The following is a 24132-nucleotide window of genomic DNA, read 5'->3' as shown; positions in this document are numbered from 1 at the left end:
TGTTGCAGTAGTTCGAGTAACGAAGATTTTTTTGAGGTAAGAGATCCATGAAAGGTATAGGTTATTGTTAGGGCCATTCTTTTGTAGAGATTATTGAAAGTCAGATTGCGTTGGGCTATAATTATTGTATGTCAGTTTACTGATGATCGGAATAAGTAAAGAAAGAAATGTCTCAGTACGTTCAATTTTACTCAGCTATCTCTGTATCAAATAACGTAGAAGTTTACCAGCACAGTTATTCATAAATTTTTTTCTAAGGGGACGTTCCACTATTAATGAAAGAAAGCAACATGTCTTCCCTTCTATCAGTGTGTTTCTGGGAGCCAAAACTTCATACGGCTTGAATCTTTCCTCTTGGTTCCTGCTTTCCCGCCAGTAATAACACCCTCATACACGTATGCTTTAGTGTTGCGGAACAACACGGTGCAATAAAATACCACCTGTAACAAACTCTAGGTAACAGCTTGCAGAGACAAGTTGAAAGGTAGTCAGTTCCACAGTAATCCGCAAGGCCACTTCACTGGAAGCACGATAAGTCCTTTACTATGACACAGCAACCAAGGCCAATCTCCGATATCAGAATCACTTAGCGTCCTCGGCTGATTTGCTTATCCCCTTGGATATAATCACAGCTTGGACATACAATCCACAATGCATGTTCCAGCCTAGTTGCTGTCAAACAATAACAGTTCGTCCAAGGCACCACAATAACTGAGAGCCAGCACACCGCCTCATCGCCCTCCTCACCTCCTTGCATGCTTCGCGCACCACCACCCGCCAGAGAGTAGCCGCGTCCTTTGTCGGCGTCGGACAAACGATTCAAATGGCTCTGAGCACTATGGGACTTAACATCGGAAGTCATCAGTCCCCTAGACTTAGTACTTAAGCCTAACTAACCTATGGACATCGCACACATCCATGCCCGAGGCAGGATTCGAATCTGCGACTGTAGCAGCAGCGCCGTTCCGGACGGAAGCGCCTAGAACCACTCGGCCACAGCGACCGGCGGCGTCGGACATGAACCTGATGCCCGCCGGAGGCGAAGCTGCCAGCCGCGAGCGGCACACCTTGCCTATCCTATCACAGTCCATGTTTCCCAAACACGATACCACTCCAAGAGAATCCTTTTGTGCTGTGGTGTCAACGACAGGCTAAGCGTGGGATGGGAAATCCCTAGTCCTGGTGCTGATAGTCTCTGACCAGTAGAAGGGGAAGACATAGAGGGTTGCAGGGAGTCCAGCACTTGTTCTCGGAGAGCAGGTGCAGATGTAAAGAGGTTATGATATGCCTGGTGCCCAATACGGCGACCCGCCATGGTGGTGATAGGCGATCCAACCTTGTGATCAGTCGTCGTCGACCGGAGTCTTAACGACCTGTATGTGTCCACTCAAGTTCGCATGCAGGCCACTGTCACATCCGACAGTCAAAAAATCTGGAGGTTTCACGATTCGAGCAACAGGACAAATGAAGACCAATGATGAGACTTCTTTCAAATTCTGGCAGTTGCTGATAACCGCTATCCTTCACAGTAATGACTCACCATTTGAGGCTGTCCACGCCCCTTGTATACCTCACCTAGCCTGTTAGCAACAGCCGGCCTGGGTGGCCGAGCGGTTCTAGGCGCTATTGCCTGGAACCGCGCGACCGCTACGGTCGCAGGTTCGAATCCTGCCTCGGGCATGGATGTGTGTGATGTCCTTAGGTTAGTTAGGTTTAAGTGGCTGTAAGTTCTAGGGGACTGATGACCTCAGCAGTTAAGTCCCATAATGCTCAGAGCCATTTGTTAGCAACACTGATCACGAACATCTCTAATGCTCTCTGGTGGCAACTGTAATGATTGACATACTCGCCAATGGTACGTACGTCTGTGAAGGTCCATTGACTTCTGATCTTGTCTTGTGGGTGATTCTTTGTCAGGCAGTGTATATTAGACGGAAAACCTATCATAACCTGACTGTCGTAATAAATGCAGTACATGCAATGTAAAATATGTAGAACGCCTGGTTAACTCTAAGAGAGGGTCAGACGGATTTAATCTTACCAAGTCAAATAAATCCAAGAATAATAAACAATACAAATAAACATACTTGGGCCAGCAACTACTTAAAAATTAGCTACGCGATGCCAAACAAATACCTTTAAAGGCACATTTGCTTGATGGACGTGGATGTGTAGCATAAACGTAGATGTAACTTCAAAATATAAATAAAGAATTGCATAGGATAGTAATTAGTATAAGCGGTTGTATCGATTGTGCAGTGCAACCGCTGAAGCATTAGAATAATTACGCAGATCAGTTGTCTTGACGAGAATAAGGCACTTTTTTGTTATGGAAGCCGTCCTGATGAGACGCATATGTGCTGTCGCTGCATGTAATTATTTGGCACATCGCTATTATTCTATGAGAAGCCATCTCACTAGGCGTACTAATAGTTGCTCACAGCTACAGAATTAATGTAAGTTTCTATGTAATCTAGTTTCGTATAATATTTTGTAAATACAGTGGTATTATTTAATATTATGTTTCATTTACGTTGTAAGCGATTGTTCCAGTTAAACGGCCTCTTTGCAAGGCTAAAGGTTTAGTGTCACAAATTGTATCAAAGGGCCACTAGGAATCAAAGCTTTGGAATTTTTCAATGTTCGAAATCAGATAAAGAAATATTTTCAGAAAAATGACTTACGGTCTAACTTGCAATGAACGGACCCTACTATCATTACCTATTATTATTTGTTTGTTCTTCGATATTCTCAAACCAGACAGGAAAAGCCACGATAAATCAAATACGTTACCTAATTTTAGTGTACTAAACAGGATTGAATCTGTCATGAAGACAGCTGCGACATATTAGATAATAGATGTTAACTTTTTTTAATATGTAAACATGTTGTATCGTTATCACGCGATTTCCTCCCCTGGTGGTTATTATAGCGCTCATATACAGCTATCTTATCACATTTTTAAGTACTGTCCTCATAACTGATAACTAATGGGTTCAACATTGTTATCTCCCCTTCCTTTCGATCTTCTGAAGTCCTACTGGCAATAATACAGGACCAGCTGCTCACATACCTAGATAACAGTCACATTCTGTGTATTTATGCACGTAACGGAGGATATGAGGAAAAAAAAAAAACAAAAAAAGAAACGGTGAACTACTTTATATATCCTTTTAGAAATAGTCCTTACGTAGAGAGCATCTTTCTGGAGTGAAATACTTGTTGGTTGGTATCTGCGTTTACAAAATATGACTAGTACTTTCATTATGCTCCAAACATGTGTTAATACAACCGATTATCTTCAGTGAGATCTTTTGAGTAGTAATCTCAATTTTATTTCGCAAAATGATTTTCATGACAAATGCGTAATCATTTTATGGTTTAAGAGTAAATATTTCTTTTGTCTTTGTTAATTGTAGCTTTTCATTTAGTTGTAGCATCTCATTTCACGCGATCATGCGCTTTCGGTCATTATTTTTTTCTCGTGGACTGAGTTTTCTGCTTCGCTTCCAATAGACCTGTAACGATTGTGCACGTTCTGCACTACATATTTCTCTTTATTATGCTGCCACTTCGCATCAACAGATCTCGACCTGCGTAACTGAGTTTCGTCAAGATGAAAGCACCATGCCGTCCGTAGGAAAGCAGCTTGTAATTACGTTAAATTGTGTTAGCTCAGGAATCTGCATGACATGGTTGTTTGTAAGGAAGTATGTAATGTTATCCTATCGACAACTATACCACTCTTGTCTATGCACAGTAATTTTGCCTTAAATTTGCAAGCCGGCCGGTGTGGCCGTGCGGTTCTAGGCGCTACAGTCTGGAACCGCGTGACCGCTACGGTCGCAGGTTCGAATCCAGCCTCGGGCATGGATGTGTATGATGTCCTTAGGTAGGTGGTTCTAAATTCTAGGGGACTGATGACCACAGATGTTAAGTCCCATAGTGCTCAGAGCCATTTGAACCATTTTGAACCTTAAATTTGCACCAAAACGAAAGTCAGAGCTAAGAATGGATACGGGTATGTGTTCGCTTTATCACTGTTTTCCGTAAAATTTTATGAGAAGGTTTTGGTACACATTAACTTTGTTATACGTAAGCTTAACGGGTCAGATTCACTTTCTCTTAGAGAATTCTGATTTGAATTGCGTGTCAGAGCTAAGAATGGATACGGGTATGTGTTCGCTTTATCACTGTTTTCCGTAAAATTTTATGAGAAGGTTTTGGTACACATTAACTTTGTTATACGTAAGCTTAACGGGTCAGATTCATTTTCTCTTAGAGAATTCTGATTTGAATTGCGTGTTCCCAATGTTTTCTGCTCTTCGTAGGGCTTTTAGCTCTCAGCTGCTTGTTTCTGTAAAGAGCGCTCTGCCGTGGAAACCAGAGTGTGAGAAACATGGATCTTCTTAAATCTGAGTTGCCTCTGGCAGACAACTCTTCTGAGTTGTCTGTGCAAAAAGAGGAGGCAATATTAAAAGACGAGTGAGGCATCTCAAAAAGACAAAAATATGCAAACTTCATCCAAAGACCAATTCTATACAGGTGATACGATCGGTATGGTTACTAGGCCTTATTTTGTCACCACGAAAATATCAGTACGAGCACTGCAATAGCAGCACTAAAATAGAGCGCATAAAGTGCAACCAGAACCTCTATCTTGCAAAGGGAATGAAGCAGACTGCAACACGTGAGAGAGCAGAATGGGGCGCTACGCGAACTTGGTCAGGCGATAGTGTGTCACTTGCATCATACGTCTGTACGCGAAATTTCCACACTGCTAAACATAGGTCCACTGTTTCCGATGTGATAGTGAAATGGAAACGTGAAGGGACACGTACAGGCCGACCTCGTCTGTTGACTGACAGAGACCGCCGACAGTTGAAGAGGGTCGTAATGTGTAATATGCAGACATCTATCCAGACCATCACACAGGAATTCCTGAATGCAGCAGGACCCACTGCAAGTACTATGACAATTAAGCGTGAGGTGAGAAAATTTGGATTTCACGGTCGAGCAGCTGCAAAAAATGTTTCAAATGGCTCTGAGCACTATGAGACTTAACATCTGAGGTCATCAGTCCCCTAGAACTTAGAACTACTTAAACCTAACTAAGGACATCACACACATCCATGCCCGAGGCAGAATTCGAACCTGCGACCGTAGCGGTCGCTCGGTTCCAGACGTAGCGCCTAGAACCGCTCGGTCGCTACGGCCGGCGAGCAGCTGCACATAAGCCACACATCACACTAGTAAATGACAAACGAAGCCTCGCTTGGTGTAACGAGCGTAAACATTGGACGATTGGACAGTGGAAAAACGTTGTGTGGGGTGACGAATCACGGTACATAATGTGTACAGGGTGTGGGTATGGCGAATGCCCGGCGAACGTCATCTGCCAGCGTGTGTAGCGCCAACAGTAAAATTCGGAGGTGGCGTTGTCATGGTGAGGTCGTGTTTGTCATGGAGGGGATTTGCACCCCTTGTTGTCTTGCGTGGCACTATCACAGTATAAACCTACATTGAAGTCTTAAGCACCTTGCTTCCCACTGTTGAAGAGCAATTCGGAGATGGCGTTTCCATCTTTCAAGACGATTGAGCACCTTTTCATAATGCACGGCCTGTGGCGGAGTGGTTACACGACAGCAACATCCCTGTAATGGACTGGGCCACACAGAGTCCTGACCTGAATCCCATAGAACACATTTGGGGTTTCGGAACGCCGACTTCATGCCAGGCCTAACCGACCGACATCGATACCTCTCCTCAATGCAGCCCTCCATGAAGAATGGGCTACGATTTCCGAAGAAACATTCCAGCATCTGATTGAACGTATGCCTGTGCCTGAAAGAGTGGAAGCGGTCATCAAGGGTAATGGTGGGCGAACACCATACTGAATTCCAGTATTACCGATGGAGGGCACCACCAACTTGTAAGTCATTTTCAGCCAGGTGTCCGTATACTTTTGATCGCATAGTGTTGCTCAAAGTGTGCTCAGTTCACAGTAAGTAACTTTTGTATTACAAAAGTTATAAATTTGTTGTGATTATTGTATTCTTATGCCATGATTCCGAGAAGTAATGTGTGTATCGTTTTGCTCGCATTACTGTCGAATAAAAGTGAAATAATAACAAGCTTTTATACGTATCACATATTTTCTGCTGGCACAGAACTTGACGGGAAACTGTGGGTGTAATTGAACAGAGCTCGCACTGGGCTTGGGTGATGCGCAGACTCTCTTTACAAATGGGGTGATACAGAGTCTCCAGTTTGTGGCTGTTGGGTTCCAAAAGAGACAATTAAGCACATTAGAGATGAATGTCCCTTGCGTTTCTACCAGGGGAGTTGGAGCGACCTCATGAAAGCTGACAAGACGGCTGGATTAGAAACCTAGATATTGACATTTAGTTAGTTTTGTACGTAGCTTTGTGTTTTCATACTCCTGTTATCTATAGTATTACTATTGTTATATGCCTGTAATTTTAAACAGCATGTGAGCCATACGAATAAAAAAATAAAAAAATGTCACAATTGTCGTAGTACCAGAATTTGTTTACTGTTCATTTCATATTCCAATATGAGACAATATTCAGAGAATTCCATTTAAAAAAGGATGTTCAAGGTGGATTGGGTTAAAGCTTATTTTTGGAGGTACTCTACTGTGGCTGACTTCCGATATTTTGTTTGGGAGCCGGCCGAAGTGGCCGAGCGGTTCTAGGCGCTTCAATCTGGAACCGCGCGACCGCTACGGTCGCAGGTTCGAATCCTGCCTCTGGCATGGATGTGTGTGATGTCTTTAGGTTAGTTAGGTTTAAGTAGTTCTAAGTTCTAGGGGACTGATGACATCAGATGTTAAGTCCCATAGTGCTCAGAGCCATTTGAACCATTTTTTTTTTGTTTGGGAAGTGGAAGAAGGGTGGGAACAAGCGATATTTAACTATAGTAAGTGCCCAAGTAAATTTACACGGTCCTTCAGTCTTTGGCGGATGCGTATTTAATTTCGCGCTTACGAACGTAGACGCTAATGGGCCTGGTAATGGTCACTGGGACTTCAGTACGTAGTTCTAAAGTAAACAATGTAGTAGGGCTGGATACCAGATCTGCAGTGACGAATGGGAGAGACTGAAGAAGACACGTGGTCTCTCTCAGCCCCCCCCCCCCCTGCGGGTTTGGGGGTAAGAATAGGCCTGCGGTATTCCTGCCTGTCGTACGAGGTGACTAAAAGGAGTCTCAACTGTTTCGGCATTTCATGTGATGGTCCCCTAAGGGGTTTGACCGCTACCTTTCAAAATTTTTCCGTTAGTGGGCAAGGACGCCTTACGTGGTGCATTCTATATCCATCTTGCCCTACTTTCTGGCATATTCGTTATTGTCATGGAGTTGGACTTACACTGAGTTTCCAGCCACATCGGCTGCAGTGTGATCCAGGTAGCCTACATTTCGTCCATTGTGTACTTCCATCTTTACTCCCTTTATTAATGGATATTCGACACCCGACAACCAGCACGGTAGCCAGTCCGTTGGGGTGGGGTCGTCATGTACTCCCTTTATTAATGGATATTCGATGCCCGACAACCAGCATGGTAGCCAGTCCGTTGTGGTGGGGTCGTAATGTACCCACTTGGTGGTAGCCACCTGACTACACAGGGATCGCGCTGCTGATGCCTGAGCTGCTACCTCCCCATGTATGCCGAGGAGAAGATGCCTATCCCTCTGGGGCATCGGGACTCCCGGCAAAGGCTATCCTGCCATGTGGTCTTTGCTGTGGCTGGGTGGCGCCCATGGGGAGAGTCCCTGGTTGGAGTGGGTGGCATCAGGGTGGACGACCCGCAATGAAGTATGGTACATCATCTCTCACTGGTGGGCCTCCACCAGCAGTCTCTAAGCGATCGAGGTCTAATCTCAACAGAAAGAAATACGAACCAAGATCATTCCTTCCCTGGCCACTCCATGGGAGGAACGTATGGCTACAGAAGGCAGTGGAGACTATTTACCCCAGTACTTCGTGTGCATGTGAGTTGATGGAGAATCATTTATGTCGACCAAGCCCCAGTTTTTTGTGGATCATATAGAGGACAAGTTCGCTGAGATGGAGGGCTTGTCCAAAATGCGCTCTGCGTCAGTTCTAATCAAGACAGCATCCTCTGCCAAGTCACGGAGGTTACTCGCTTGCAATAAGTTATGGGATGTTTCAGTTAGCATCACGCCCCATAAGAATTGAAACATGGTCCACGGTATTATATTCCACAGGGATCTTCTTCTGCAGTCGGACGATGAACTACACGCCAACCTGAAACGACGAAGTGTTCACTTCGTCCGGCGCGTCCATCGGGGTCCGAGGCATAATCAGGTAGCCACCATTGCCTTCATCTTGGCCTTTGAGGGAGACGTCTTAACCGAGAAGGTCAGGGTGATGGTTTACCACTTTGATGTGAAACCATATATCACTCCTCCGATGCAGTGTTTTAAATGCTGGAAGTTTGGGCATATGTCTTCCCGATGTACTTCCGGCATCACGTGTTGAGACTGTGGACGTCCTTCGCATCCCAGTACTCCATGTGCTCCGCCTCCCGCCTGTGTTAACTGCGGAGAACACCATTCCCCCTGCTCGCCGGACTGTAGGATATTCCAGAAAGAACGGAAGATAATGGAATATAAGACCCTGGACTGCCAGTCCTATTCCAAGGCTAGGCAGAAATATGAGAGGCTCCATCCTGTGCCAATGACGTCGACGTACGCCGCTACTGCAACGACGGTTCTCCCATCTCCTGTGTCGTCCCATACGGTTGGCTCTGTGATCGGTCAGAATCCACCAGCCCCCTTGATTGTGGGGGGGGGGGGGGCACTTCACTCCCTGTTGCTTCTGCTCCATCTACTTCAGGAGCAACACCCCCCCCCCCCCCAACCATCAGGGAGATCAGGTCCCCCTTCCCAGCTGGAGAAGAGTAAGACTTCTTCGGCTACTCTCGCCAGGAAGGGGTCCCTTGGGGACCTCCCTTCGCAAGTTCCGACCAGCGGAAAAGCGGACACCCGCAAGTGGCTGAAACAACCACCAGTCGCTGGTCGTAGGGCCTCACGGTCGTCGTCTGTCCCTGAAACTGACCCAGTGTGGCCCTCCCAGCCTGAACCACCGCAGGCACAGTGAGAGAAGCAGAAAAAGAAGAAAGTCAGCAAGAATAACGACATTGCGGTGGTACCCGTCCCACCACTTGCTACAAGCTCTGTGTCTGAAGATGAGGTGGAGATTCTGGCGTCCGCTGAGGACCTGGATCTCGCCGGTCCCTCAGACGCAATGGATAGCAATTCCATGGGTGCTCAATCGGAGGCAGCAGGTGACCCAGCGGCGTAATTTGCCTCCCCAGTCCCTTCACGCCTTTCTCAGCCATGGACAATATCACCCTCCAGTGGAACTGCGGCGGTTTCTTCCACCATTTAGCTGAGCTTTGACATCAGCCCTCACCCTTTCTTCTGTATTGCTCTTCAGGAAACTTGGTTTCCAGCGATGCGAACCCCCGCCCTCCATGGCTATCGGGTTATTATAAGAACCGGGCAGCTTATGAAAGGGTATCGGGTGGCGTCTGCATCTATGTCCTTCACTCCCTTCACAGCGAGTCTGTCCCTCTACAAACACCTTTAGAGATTGTCGCTGTTCGGGTGTGGACGCAACAGGCTGTTACTGTACGCAGTCTTTAACTTCCACTGGATGGTGATGTGGCACAGCGTGTCCTGGCTGCGCTGATAGCCCAATTGCCGCCACCTTTCTTGTTACTGGGGACTTCAACGCCCACAACCCTCTGTGGGGTGGGTCAGTGGCAACAGGTGGAGGCGCCACCGTTGAGCATGTATTGTCAGAGCTCGATCTTTCCATTTTAAATGATGGTGCCTTCACACATTTCAGTGTGGCGCATGGCACGTACTCCTCCATCGACCTTTCGATCTGCAGCCCTAGCCTCTTACCTTCTGTCCAATGGAGTGTGCATGATGACATGTGTGAAGTGACCACTTTCCGATCTTTCTGTCACTGCCACAGCGTCACTCTTCTGGGCGCCCTAGCAGATGGGCTATGAATAAGGCTGACTGGGACTTGTTCTCCTCCATTGCCGCTATTGAGCCTCTCTCTAATGACGCCATTGATGCGGTGGTTCACTCGGTCACCACCGGCATCGTTATTGCCGCAGAATCTGCCATTCCCCGTTCTTCTGGGTCCCCTCGGCGGCGGACTGTGCCTTGGTGGTCGCCTGCGATCGCCGAGGCGATTACAGATCGTCGGCGGACGCTCCAGAGTCACAAGCGGCAGACATCCTTAGAAAACCTAGTCGCCTTTAAACGGCTCCGTACGCGGGCCCGCCGCATTATTCGCCAACACAAGCAGGAGTGCTGGGAGCAGTATGTTTCCACCATTGGCCTCCATGTCTCTCCATCGCAGGTCTGGGCCAAGATTTGATGCCTCTATGGCTATCGGACCCCTGTCAGCGTCCCTGCGCTCTCACTGAATGGACTCTGACGTAATTGCCAACCGCTTGGCAGAGCATTTTGCTCGGAGTTTCGCTTCTGTGTATTTTCCACTGGCCTTCCGCTCCATTAAAGAGCGGATGGAACGTCAGAGCCTTTCATTTCGCACCCACCATCCTGAATCCTAGAATGTTCCATTCTTTGAGTGGGAATTTCACAGTTCCCTAGCCGCTTGCCCTGATTTTGCTCCTGGGCCATGCGGAAGGCGTAAGATACGACATGGCGCCATCACATCCTCTCTATACTTAATGACTGGGGTCTTCGGGGTCCGCTGTCGATTTTCATACGGAATTTTCTGGCGCATCGTACCTTCCGCGTGCAAGTCGCGGCCTCCCATAGTTCCTCCCAAGTTCAGGAGAACGGGGTACCACAGGGATCAGTCTTAAGTGTCCGCCTGTTTTTAATTGCAATTAACGGGCTCGCTGCGGTGGTGGGAACGTCTGTCTCTGCTTTGTTGTATGCTGACGATTTCTGCCTCTACTATAGCTCCATTGGCATTGCCGCTGCTGAACGTCAGCTGCAGGGCGCAGTCCGCAAGGCGCAGTCTTGGGCTGTAGCGCATGGCTTCCAGTTTTCGACTGCCAAGACCTGTGTTATGCATTTCTGCTGACGACGCACTGTTCATCCGGAGCTGCGGCTTTACCTTGACGGCGAACTTCTTGCTGTGGTGGAGTCACATAGGTTTTAGGGTGTGGTTTCTGATGCCCGGTTGACTTGGCTGCCTCATATTCGGCAGCTTAAACAGATGTGTTAGCAGCATCTAAATGCTCTGCTATGCTTGAGCCACACCAGCTGGGGCGCCGACCGATCTACCCTCTCACGGCTCTACCAGGCGTTAATCCAGTCCCGTCTGGATTATGGGAGCCTGGCTTATGGCTCAGCATCTCCATCTGCATTGCGGGTGCAGGATCCAATCCTACACAGCGGGATACGACTTGCCACTGGTGCCTTCCGGACCAGCCCTGTGGACAGTATACTTGTGGAGGCAGGTGTCCCTCCACTGCGGTTACGGCGCCAACATTTACTGGCCGCTTATGCTGCCCATGTTTGTAGCTTGCCTGGGCATCCAAATTATCGTCTCCTTTTCCCACAGTCAGTCGTCCATCTTCCAGGACGTCGGCCCCAGTCGGGTTGTACGATCGCCGTCCGTGTCCGAGAGCTTCTTTTCAGGCTTGGGGTTTTCCCTGTTCCACCTCCTTTCTGGGCCCCTCTGCATGCAACCCCGTGATGTGTGCCTTGCCCTTGCCTTCGGCTCGAATTGGCACAGGGCCCGAAGTACTCAGTCCCTCCGGAGCCCTTCCGCCGCCGCTTTTATTCCATCCTAGCCATGTATCAGGACTCTGGCGTGTTTTACACTGACGCTTCGATGGTTGCTGGTCGTGTTGGTCATGCTCTAACTGTAGGGGACCACTATGAACAACATTCCTTGCCGGCTGGCTGCAGCCTTTTCACTGCTGAGCTGGTCGCCATCTTTCGTGCCCTAGAGTATATCCGCTCATGCTCAGGTGAGTCCTTAGTTATCTGTAGCAGCTCCTTGAGCACTTTACGAGCTATGGACCAGTGTTTCCCTCGCTCTCGTCTGGTGATGGCTGTCCAGGATTCCCTCCATGCTCTTGCCTATTGCAGCCACCACTCTGTGGTCTTTGTGTGGACCCCAGGCCATGTTGGGATAACCGGCAATGAAAATGTTGACCACCTGGCGAAAGAGGCCACCAGTAAACCATTTATGGATGTTGGCCTCCTGGAGACTGATTTGCGAGCCTTCTTACGCCATAGAGTTTTTGCGCTATGGGACACTGAATGGCGCAATCTGACCACACCCAATAAACTCCATGCTATCAAGGAGACGACGACTGTGTGGCAGTCATCCATGCGAGACAATCGCAGAGACTCAGTTGTCCTTTGTCGGCTCCGCATTGGCCACACCCGGCTGACGCACAGTTATTTACTGCGTTGGGAGGACCCTCCTCTATGTCGCTCGCTGTGGGGGGGCTTTGACAGTGGCCCAATTTTTGTTGGCCTGTCCCCTTTTACCTGTGGTCAGGCAGACATTTGCGCTGCCTGATACGCTCCCTGCCCTTTTAACAGATGACACTGCCATGACAGGCTTCGTTTTGCGATTTATTCGGACAGGGGGCTTTTATCATTTAATCTGTTTGTCCTTTTTTGTGTTGAGTCTGGCAATTAGCCTACGGTTTGAGACTGATTTTTAAAGTGTTTCTCAGTGGCTGGCTTTTCCTTTTTTTGTCTCTACGGTCGGCCAACCACCTTCACACGCTGTGTGATTTTGATTTCTTTTGTCTGATTTCTGTCTGAGTCTTTCTTGTCCTGTGTCGTCTGCCGTCTTTTCTGTTGTTCATTTTTTATTCTCTGCGGGCGATTTTAGGTTTTTGGAAAAAGGGACCAATGACTGTAGCAGGCTGGTCCCTTTAACCCCCACAAACCAACCAACCATCTCTCTCAGCATGGCAGCGCCTCACACAGAGGTCGATATAGAGCCGAGCACGCAAGTACTTAGCCGCGCAGGACTAGCCGCGCGGTCTGAGGTGCTGCAGCCATGGACTGTGCGGCTGGTCCCGGCAGAGGTTCAAGTCCTCTCGGGCGTGGGAGTGTGTGTTTGTCCCAAGGATATTTTAGGTTAAGTAGTGTGTAAGCTTAGGGACTGATAACCTTTGCAGTTAACTCCCGTAAGATTTCACACACTTTTTTAAACACACACGCAAGTACTTACCCCACTTTGTGACCTCAGCTGAAGGAGTCAATATTCCCGAGTAGGGCTAAAGTATAATTAAAGTCTGAGGGGAAATACACTTTTATAAATGTTGAACATCTTACTTCAAAAGAATACTTTGTTAATTAGTGCATCAGTGGTCACTGATAGTCGTAAATTATCAAGCAGTCCTGTGGAAAATGATTGTATCAAGTTAAGTAAATATTTTTATTTATTCATATAATAACGTGAACTAACATTTCATATGTTTTAGTTACAATAATTCATCTCACAGAACAATTAAAAACCATCAGTTATGGCCTGATCATAGTTTCGTTTGGTCATAACACTCTGACACCTCACAAATTCATTAATACGCATTTTATTAATTTTTATATTTAAATTATTATTTAATATTTAAATTAATATCGTGCCGTTCCGTAGCTGAGTGGTCAGCATGTGTGACTGCAATGCAGAGGACCGGGGAGCGATTCGTAGTACCGCCAGGGATATTTCCTCGGTGGGAGGACTGAAATAGCGTACTCCCACCCTTGTGATGACAACTGAGGTGCTACTTGAGTGAGAAGTAGCAGCTCCAAGGTCGAGAAAGCCGGGAACGGCCGGAAGAGAGGTATACTTACCTCACTCTGTTCCATATCGCATCCAATGACACCATCAGCTGAAGAAAACACGGCGGTCGGTCGGGCTCCAATGGCCTGTGAGAGACAGAAGGCGAAGCTTCTCTAAATTAAAATGTGCATTTGCCTCTAAACTCACTGTATCTTTCAAGTAATTCTTTGGCTATAAAAGTATCATGAAAAAAAGAAACCATTCAGAAAATTATTTTCCTCGTAAGACTGTTACATGAGAAGTGTATACTGAAGGAAGGAACGTTGGGTTTAACGTCCCGTCGACATCGAGGTCATTGGAGGTGGAGCACAGGCTCGAATTGTGTCTAGGAGGGGAAGGAAATCGGCCATGCCCTTTCAAAGGAACCATAACGGCATTAGCGTGGAGTGACTCATGGAAATCACGGAAAACCTAAATCTGGAAAGCGCGGGTTTCAACCGTCGTCCTCTCGAATGAGAGTCCAGTGAGCTAACCACTGCCCCACCCCGCTCAGTAGAAGCGTATGTTTTCACACCGACCTCTCGAGTGGTGTCCACGTGAGAGTTACTGGTACGTAATGACACCGTGCTAAAGGGACGCCAGTGGGGCAGTCGGAAGGTGCCGATTGCCCCAGGGGGAAAGAGAGAGAGAGAGAGAGAGAGAGAGAGAGAGAGAGAGAGAGACAGAGAGAGACAGAGAGACTACTCAAGAAACCCTCTTTTAACTTAACATCGGACAGTTTCGGGAAATCGTAACATGATATCTGAAACAGTTGCAGATTTATATTGGCTGTAATCAGTATTCGGCTGCGGAGCATGGGTTGCTATTTGCTATGAGCAAGACACGTACGGGCAAGGACAAGTATTGGGCCGGTACTGAGAGTAGTCATGGCTTGCTCTTGCCATATATACTTGGAGGTACTAACAAATCTAAAAACATACGATTCTTGGTAACCATAATTATTAGTCTGCAAATGATTCAAATATTGATGTAACGTTCTTCAGTATACTATCCTCAGTCCCCGATAAAAATATCCGCACTTATACCCACCTACATAATTTCACGAAATGTCTAAATAAATAAATAAGTAGGCATTTAGCTTTAAAGCGAAAGTTGATGCTCTGCGATACCACCGATACCAACGTCCAGCACGTACACATCATTCCATCATCGCAACTTACTGCCGTTGGTTGAGGGTAACATGACAGCCCGGTATAGTTTAACACCTATAGCATCCCAAAGCGACCACGTCGCACAGGGATTCTCAAACATGGCATCCGTTTTGGAGTAGCTTCCAGCTGCCAGCATTATGGAAGAACGGACAAAGAACGAGAAACTGTGAAGCCGCTAGCGCTGCTCACAGCAGCGAGAGAATCGATGTGGAGCTGCTGCGGGTCTGTGCCGTGGCGAAAGGCGCGCCACAGCGCGACGCCCCCGCAGCCGCCGGCGACAATGGGGAGAACAGTGCGGCGGCGGAAGCACCTCTCCAGCGCCCCCGCACGCCCTCGAGGCACGCGCACGCACCTGGAGAGGGCGCAGCCCACCCTCACACCTGCAGCCGCACACGCATGCCGGTGCTTCCTGCGTGCTGCCTACGGCCTGGTAAATCAAAAACTTATCGCAAAGATCCTTCCCCTAACGCAGCTATTAGCTTCAATAATTCTACATCAACATACAGTCCAAAAAATTCCGAGACAGACTTTATTTTTGGCTTATAAGCGACGTCTGCAAACTAAGTACAGTGGCAGCTCGAACTACATCTACATACACACTCCGCAAGCCACCACAGGGTGTGTGGCAGATGGTAGCCCATACCGCTACTAGTCATTTCCCTTCCTTTTCCACGCGTAAATAGAGTGGGGGGAAAACGACTGTCAACAGTGAGAAAAAAAATCACATAGTGAGTCCCACAGGGTTCGATTTTGGTTCCACTCCTGTTCCTTATACAGGGTGAGTCACCTATCGTTACCGCTGGATATATTTCGTAAACCACATCAAATACTGACGAACCGATTCCACAGACCGAACGTGAGGAGAGGGGCTTGTGTGTTTAATACAAACCATACAAATATGCACGGAAGTATGTTTTTTAACAGAAACCTACGTTTTTTTAAATGTAACCACGTTAGTTTTGTTAGCTCATCTGAACGTATAAACAAATAAGTAATCAGTGCCGTTTGTTGCATTGTAAAATGTTAATTACATCCGGAGATATTGTAACCCAATGTTGACGCTTGAGTAGCACTCTTCCGCTATTCGATCGTGTGTATCGGAGAGCACTGCAACATACATCGCGTTTCTACAGAATGATCTGACAACGTTGCTCGAAAATGTCCCACTGGAAACGCGTCGACGTATGTGGTATCAGCATGATGGTGCACCTGCACATTCCGCAATTAACACTAGGCTGACCCTTGACAGGATGTTCGACGGGCGTTTCATAGGACGTGGAGGACGCATAATTGGCCAGCCCGTTCTCCTGATCTTACACCTCTGGACTTCTTTCTGTGGGGTACGTTAAAGGAGAATGTGTACCGTGATGTGCCTACAACCCCAGAGGATATGAAACAACGTATTGTGGCAGCCTGCGGCGACATTACACCAGATGTACTGCGGCGTGTACGACATTCATTCCGCCAGAGATTGCAATTGTGTGCAGCAAATGATGGCCACCACATTGAACTTCTATTGGCCTTACATGTCGGGACACACTCTATTCCACTCCGTAATTGAAAACGGAAACCACTTGTGTACGTGTACCTCACCCCTCATGATAATGTACATGTGCGTCAGTGAAAAAGACCAATAAAAAGGTGTTAGCATGTGCTGTTCCAGTCTCTTCTGTACCTAAGGTCCATCATCGTTCCCTTTGGATGCCTTCGTAATTCGGTGCTCTCCAATACACACGATCGAACAGCGGAGGAGTGGTACTCAAGCGTCAACTTTAGGTTACAATATCTCCGGATGTAATTAACATTTTACAATGCTACAAATGGCACTGATTACGTATTCGTTTATATGTTCAGATGTGCTAAGAAAACTAACGGGGTTTCATTTAAAAAACGTAGGTTTGTGTTAAAAAACATAGTTCCGTGCATTTTTTTATGGTTTGTATTAACCAATTACACTAGCCCCTCTCCTCACGTTCGGTCTGTGGAATCGGTTCGTTAGTATTTGATGTGGTTTACGAAATATATCCAGCGGTAATGTTAGGTGACTCACCCTGTATATGTGAACGACTTTCCACTTATCATTCAACAAGCAAAATATGTACTTTTTTCCAGACGATACCAGTGTTATAATAAACACATTAGAGAGAAAGCAACAGAACAGTTGGTAAATGGTATTTTCCAAAGAATTTCACTATCCCTTAATTTTCAAAAAGCACACTACATTAGGTTGTATACAACAAATAGGGTCATACCAACAAATGATGCAGCACACCAGCAGGATTCCGTAAATAGGGTAGAACGGTCCTAATTCTTGGGTGTTCATACTGATAAAAACTTGAGCTGGAAGAAGTATATTCCTAAGTGTTCTGGCGTAACCACAAGCGCCGGAACGAAGACGGAGAATGCAAGACCAGAGACGGCGGTGAGGCGACGTCGGCTAATAGCGTGCTGACCAGAACGTCACCACGATAGGAGCGGCATCTAACCGAAGTGCATATAAGCGCTGCTCCTGCCAGCCTCATCCGGACATTAGTGCTCAGTATTCGCAGAGTATTAGCACGGCCTAGCCGAGAGTGCTACGATATCAGTGATTAGTGATCCACAAACTGTGTGACAAACCTGCATGAATATTGTATATAGCAAAGGACTCTGATTTATCTTCCTTGTCATCAATTGCTTGCCACAACACTATGTAAATACAAGATACGTAATGTCAATCTTCTTATTTGTAATAAAACTACTAACGTTATTTGAATTGTTGTATAGCATTCCGAGAACGCAGCATCCTTTAGGCAGCCTATACGCGACGAGTGGGCAAGACCCTACACTAACCTTCTCAGACAATTAAGTTCAGCCACTTTTCCTCTCCTAAGGACTGCTAATCTAGAAAACAACTGTGTCAAACTCCTGACATATTTTGCGTATTTCCATTTAGAAATGTCTTACAGAATAATTTTATGGGGTGACTCATCACTTAAACAAGAAACTGTTGATTGCACGAAAGCAAGCAGTAAGAATAATATGTGGTGTTCACCCACGAACATTATGTGTGTATATCTTCAAGGAGCTAGGCATTTGAACCTTGCCATCACAATACATGTATTCGCTAATGAAATCCTCATAAATGTCATTGCTCCTGGACAATTCCTTCTACTCCATTGACTAATTTTTACTTAAAAACCGATAGCTAGTAAGAAAAAAGAGTAGCTGCTTGATGCAGGAATAAGAATAATTCAATAGTTATGTGTTAACTAATGTTGATTCTATTCACGTATACAGATCCTGTAAACTGAGTCGTTCCACATTGAGTCCCCAGCGCGAAACGTAAGTTGGTGGCAGTAGAATCATTCTTCAATCAGCTTCAAATGCCAGTTCTCTAAATTTTCTCAATAGAGTTCCCCTCAACATACTCCCATTTTAGTTCCCGAAGCATCTTCGTGATACTAGAGCGCTGATCGAACGTACCGGTAACAAACCTAGCTGTCCGCCTCTGAACTGCTTCGATTTCTTCCTTTAATCCGAGCCGGAGCGGATCCGAGAGACTCGCGTAGTGCTCAAGTATACGTCGCACTAGCGTTCTATATGCTGTCTAATTTACAAACGAACCACACTTTCCTAAAATTATCCCAGTAAACTGAAGTCGACCATTCGCCTTCCCTACTACAGCTCTCTAATGCGCGTACCATTTCATATTGTTTTGCAACATTACGCCTGGGTAGTTGACCAACATGACTGTGTTAAGCAGGACACTGCAATTGCTTTATTCGAACTTACTTCAACTAATATGCATTCACTTGTATTTTCTACATTTAGAGCGAACTGCCATCATCTCAAGATAGAAATTTTGTCTAAGTCGTATCCTCCTGTAGCCTCAACGACGACTCCTTCCCATAAGCCACAGCAACATATGCCAACAGCCACAGACTGCTGTTCGCCCTGTCCCCCAGACCATTGTATAAAAAAAATACACTCCTGGAAATTGAAATAAGAACACCGTGAATTCATTGTCCCAGGAAGGGGAAACTTTATTGACACATTCCTGGGGTCAGATACATCACATGATCACACTGACAGAACCACAGGCACATAGACACAGACAACAGAGCATGCACAATGTCGGCACTAGTACAGTGTATATCCACCTTTCGCAGCAATGCAGGCTGCTATTCTCCCATGGAGACAATCGTAGAGATGCTGGATGTAGTCCTGTGGAACGGCTTGCCATGCCATTTCCACCTGGCGCCTCAGTTGGACCAGCGTTCGTGCTGGACGTGCAGACCGCGTGAGACGACGCTTCATCCAGTCCCAAACATGCTCAATGGGGGACAGATCCGGAGATCTTGTTGGCCAGGGTAGTTGACTTACACCTTCTAGAGCACGTTGGGTGGCACGGGATACATGCGGACGTGCATTGTCCTGTTGGAACAGCAAGTTCCCTTGCCGGTCTAGGAATGGTAGAACGATGGGTTCGATGATGGTTTGGATGTACCGTGCACTATTCAGTGTCCCCTCGACGATCACCAGTGGTGTACGGCCAGTGTAGGAGATCGCTCCCCACACCATGATGCCGGGTGTTGGCCCTGTGTGCCTCGGTCGTATGCCGTCCTGATTGTGGCGCTCACCTGCACGGCGCCAAACACGCATACGACCATCATTGGCACCAAGGCAGAAGCGACTCTCATCGCTGAAGACGACACGTCTCCATTCGTCCCTCCATTCACGCCTGTCGCGACACCACTGGAGGCGGGCTGCACGATGTTGGGGCGTGAGCGGAAGACGGCCTAACGGTGTGCGGGACCGTAGCCCAGCTTCATGGAGACGGTTGCGAATGGTCCTCGCCGATACCCCAGGAGCAACAGTGTCCCTAATTTGCTGGGAAGTGGCGCTGCGGTCCCCTACGGCACTGCGTAGGATCCTACGGTCTTGGCGTGCATCCGTGCGTCGCTGCGGTCCGGTCCCAGGTCGACGGGCACGTGCACCTTCCGCCGACCACTGGCGACAACATCGATGTACTGTGGAGACCTCACGCCCCACGTGTTGAGCAATTCGGCGGTACGTCCACCCGGCCTCCCGCATGCCCACTATACGCCCTCGCTCAAAGTCCGTCAACTGCACATACGGTTCACGTCCACGCTGTCGCGGCATGCTACCAGTGTTAAAGACTGCGATGGAGCTCCGTATGCCACGGCAAACTGGCTGACACTGACGGCGGCGGTGCACAAATGCTGCGCAGCTAGCGCCATTCGACGGCCAACACCGCGGTTCCTGGTGTGTCCGCTGTGCCGTGCGTGTGATCATTGCTTGTACAGCCCTCTCGCAGTGTCCGGAGCAAGTATGGTGGGTCTGACACACCGGTGTCAATGTGTTCTTTCTTCCATTTCCAGGAGTGTAATAGCGGTCATATCACACTTCTCTGGGGCACTCCTGACGATACTATTGCCTCGGATGAAACACTCGCCATCGAGAACAACTTACTGAGTCCTATTACTTACGAAGTATTTGAGCCACTCACATACTTGGGAACCTACTCATTATGTTCGTACCTTCATTAACAGTCCGCACTGGGGCACGGTGTCGAATACTTTTCGAAAATCTGGGGTACACTGAATTAGCTTTCGGGAGGACGACGGTTGAAACTCGCGTCCGGCCATTCTAGTTAAGGTTCTGACACTCCACTCCTGTTCTCTTTCGTCAGACATCAGCAGAAACACCTGTGAGTGAATAAGCGTCTACAGAATAAGTGACTGGGCTAAGGAGTGGACCCTTATTCTATGGCAGAGCACAACGGAGTTTAAGATGTACACAAATAGGTTTTAATGCAGAATTACTGTCAAGGAAAGATACGAATTTACACAGGTTGTAATGTGACAATGTTAGGACAGTTGTTAAGATAACGCATTTCGTCCTGAGTAATCGAAATAACTCTAAACACAACAATATCAGATTTCTTACCAGAAGTTTCTTTCCAAAATTTTTCGTACTACTACGTTGTGAAGGTGACCAATATTACGACAAATCAACCGATTCCGGTTCTAAGTTTGGCACTATTTAGGATGACAATCAAGTCTAAGGAGGATGGTTAGTTTTTTGTGAGAAGCTGAGCAAAAGATTACTGAAGCGTGCTCTAGTTCACAGTGAATGCAAGCTGGTGAACCAACACGTTTACACCTCTGATCGCGGTATTTACCTTATCTGCGATGAGCTGTCAGCTGAATGTCTGATCTCGTCCTCTGAAATTCTTATAAAATGTAATCGAAACCTTTGCTTATCCTATCGGCAGAAACACTCCTATGTTTCTCGTTATGCAAGAAAACATGCACTCATCGCTAGCCTTGAAATATGCCGATATGCACGCACGTGCCTGGAGCAGCGTGCCCTTACAATGCCCTCTCAGTTCTCACAAGAACAATTAAATATGGGGCTGGTTCATTCCTCTCCTGTTGGACCTCAACGATGCTACAGCTAATATCTTGCTAAATGTCAGCCGCAGTGGGTGCAGTGTTCACTCAAAATTCCTTCTCTGAATCGTACAGAGCGTTATGTACCCCATTCTGCACTTGACACCAGTTCAGTGGAGAGTCCCCAAAATTTTCAGTCTTGTCTGTCTCCTAGCTAAACTGTTCCTCACCTATGTCCTTTCATGCTGCACAGCACAGCTTTCTCCGACCGATAGGAGTATTCCTCTTATTTTGTGGAAACTCTCTCTGCCCATTGCAAAGGGCCTACCATTAAACTGCATTGAAATTTCGGCGCTTTACTCCTTCCTAGTTCATGTCTGCCAATCGGACATTTTGTGCCAGCTCCAGATGCCTAAAGGTTACACGCATACATCACGAGCATAGCAAGTGCAGTTAACATGATCAACTGCGTCACTGTTTGTTCGTATCCATCTGGAAATTCCCCAATGCAGGTTTCTAAAGCTTATTTCCGTACCACTCTGATGGCCCGCTACTTGCCCTCCTGGGTGAGCCACCTGGCCCATTCGTTGTCTCTCGCCATGGGTCACTTTAAGAGCTTTCCATTGTACTCCACCCGTGACGCGCCCAGGACATCGACCCATGCATTTGCTTCCCAAACGAAATGTTTCCTCCAGCAGCTTGTTTCACCTCTTGCTCATTGACATGCAGGATATAGGTTTGCTGTGTTAATACCGTCTATTGAATGTCATCCCTTTGCATACTGTACATTTTATAGGCAAATCTTCTCATTTTTGCCGAAGTATATCATGTGACCTACTTACCTTCCCATTACAATGTATGAAAACTCTCATCTAAGGTGTGAAATTGTCCTGCATTTAATCTGCCACCTTACAAGTTTTCCCGTGATTTCCCAAAATCGCTTCAGGCAAATGCCGGGATGGTTCCTTTGAAAAGGCATGGCTAAGTTCCTTCCCCATTCCTTCCTAATCCGAAGGGACTGATGACCTCGCTGTTGGGTCCCGTCCCCCAAATAAATTAAACAACTAACCAATCAGATCTAGGGATACGGAATCCGCCGGTGTCATCATCCGTAGTTCGCAGGATATCATGTGAGAAAAGGGCAAGCTGAGTTTCACAGTAGTCATGCTTTCTAAAAATGTTCTGATTGGTGGATGGAAGCTTTTCCGTCACAAGGAAATTTACTGTATTCTTACAGAGAATATGTTAAAGAATTTTGCAGCAAATCGATGTTAAGGATATCAGTTTGTAATACAAGAGACGTACATTCGACCTGTCAGTTTTGAGCAGAAGGTATTAAGCACAAGGTGTGCAGCCATGTTGTGTCAGCGTCGTATCACAAGTGGCAGTGGAGCAAGATATTTAAATCAAGTGCAACAACTCGTGGACGCGCCTTCCGCGACAGAACGCAAACGATTCTTTTCTGAATAAAAAAATAAAACATCCGAGTGACGTGACGGAGTCTTTTTTTGGTAGGTTTGTATTGATGACAAAGTGCAGTAATTCTCACTAAGGGTCACTGCTTTGTTGACATAACCGACGCTCTAGCCAGTATGACGCTCGAGGTGAACAACATAGTAAAAAGCACTCTCCTGACACTTAAGGATGGTGGTTTGAACTTTCTGCTCTTTGTGCTCTAGTGGAAGCAACTATGAGAGCATCTGAACCATTAAAATCAACATCTTAAGTTTTCTTGGTTTTTATTGATTCGGTCTCTAAACGTTTTGGACTGATGGAGTGTGGCATGTGGGGTACAGAGGGTCAGCCTGAACTCAAGCAATAAAATTTTGGATTCTTTACAACATGACACGCAGCGTCAACACGAAATGATCTCACTGCCTGTATGCTGTTGCCCGTAGAGCCGGCAGAGAACTAGAAAGACACACAACTTGGTCTCATCAACGAGCCACGACCTGGCGTGTTACTCAGTGGTGTTCTTCGTTGGATTTTAGCTGGCTCTTTGCTCCCCACACACATAAATTAAAAATAAACTGTACGCTCCTCCGCCACTGTCGCTTCCATAACTTCACGTGATTCTTATATAATAATGTTTCCATTACGAGTTCTTCAGCAAATCTTTTAGAGTAAGCACCTTTAGTAATGCCTTTGACCGAGCCTTTATTTCTTTTTATATACGGCATTTTTCATCTCTGACGACATAACCGTGCAGTTAAATCAGTTGACGTATATGTCATTTGATTGTAGGACTTTGACCACGTCAGGTATAGTTTATTTGAAACACGAAGGAAACGTTTCTGGCACGGTGACAAAACCCACATAAGAGCTGCATTTTTTTTTCATTTTGCTTACGGAATGCGCATCTCTGAGTCAGTTGCAAAATCATTTGACGGTAATACCAAATGAAATTCATATTTTTAGGTTTTTAATATGAATTATAACAAATAGTGATGAATACGTAGTTACTGCCTGTTCTGACTGGTTTGATGCAGCCCACTACAAATTCCTCTTCTGTGTCAACCTCTTCATCTCAGAGTAGATCTTGCAACCCACACCTCAATCTGCATCTACATCTACATGTACGTGGATACTCTGCAAATCACATTTAAGAGCCTGGCAGAGGGTTCCTCGAACCACCTTCACAATTCTCTATTATTCCAATCTCGTACAGCGCGCGGAAAGAATGAACACCTATATCTTTCCGTACGAGCTCTGATTTCGCTTATTTTATCGT

At 46.7% G+C, this 24132-nt stretch overlaps 1 non-coding gene across 1 annotated transcript; it reads left to right on the top strand.

Annotated features, from left to right (window-relative positions):
* The first annotated feature begins 1596 nt into the window (after window positions 1-1596).
* On the top strand, window positions 1597-1680 carry Trnas-gga (transfer RNA serine (anticodon GGA)). Its single transcript is given in 2 exon segments — window positions 1597-1636; window positions 1646-1680. It is a non-coding gene; the product is annotated as a tRNA-Ser (tRNA).
* The last annotated feature ends 22452 nt before the right edge of the window (window positions 1681-24132 follow it).

Source organism: Schistocerca cancellata, chromosome 7 (assembly GCF_023864275.1).
Source record: "Schistocerca cancellata isolate TAMUIC-IGC-003103 chromosome 7, iqSchCanc2.1, whole genome shotgun sequence".
In the NCBI taxonomy this organism is placed as follows: Eukaryota; Metazoa; Arthropoda; class Insecta; order Orthoptera; family Acrididae; genus Schistocerca; species Schistocerca cancellata.
This window is presented reverse-complemented; position numbering and strand designations above follow the sequence as displayed.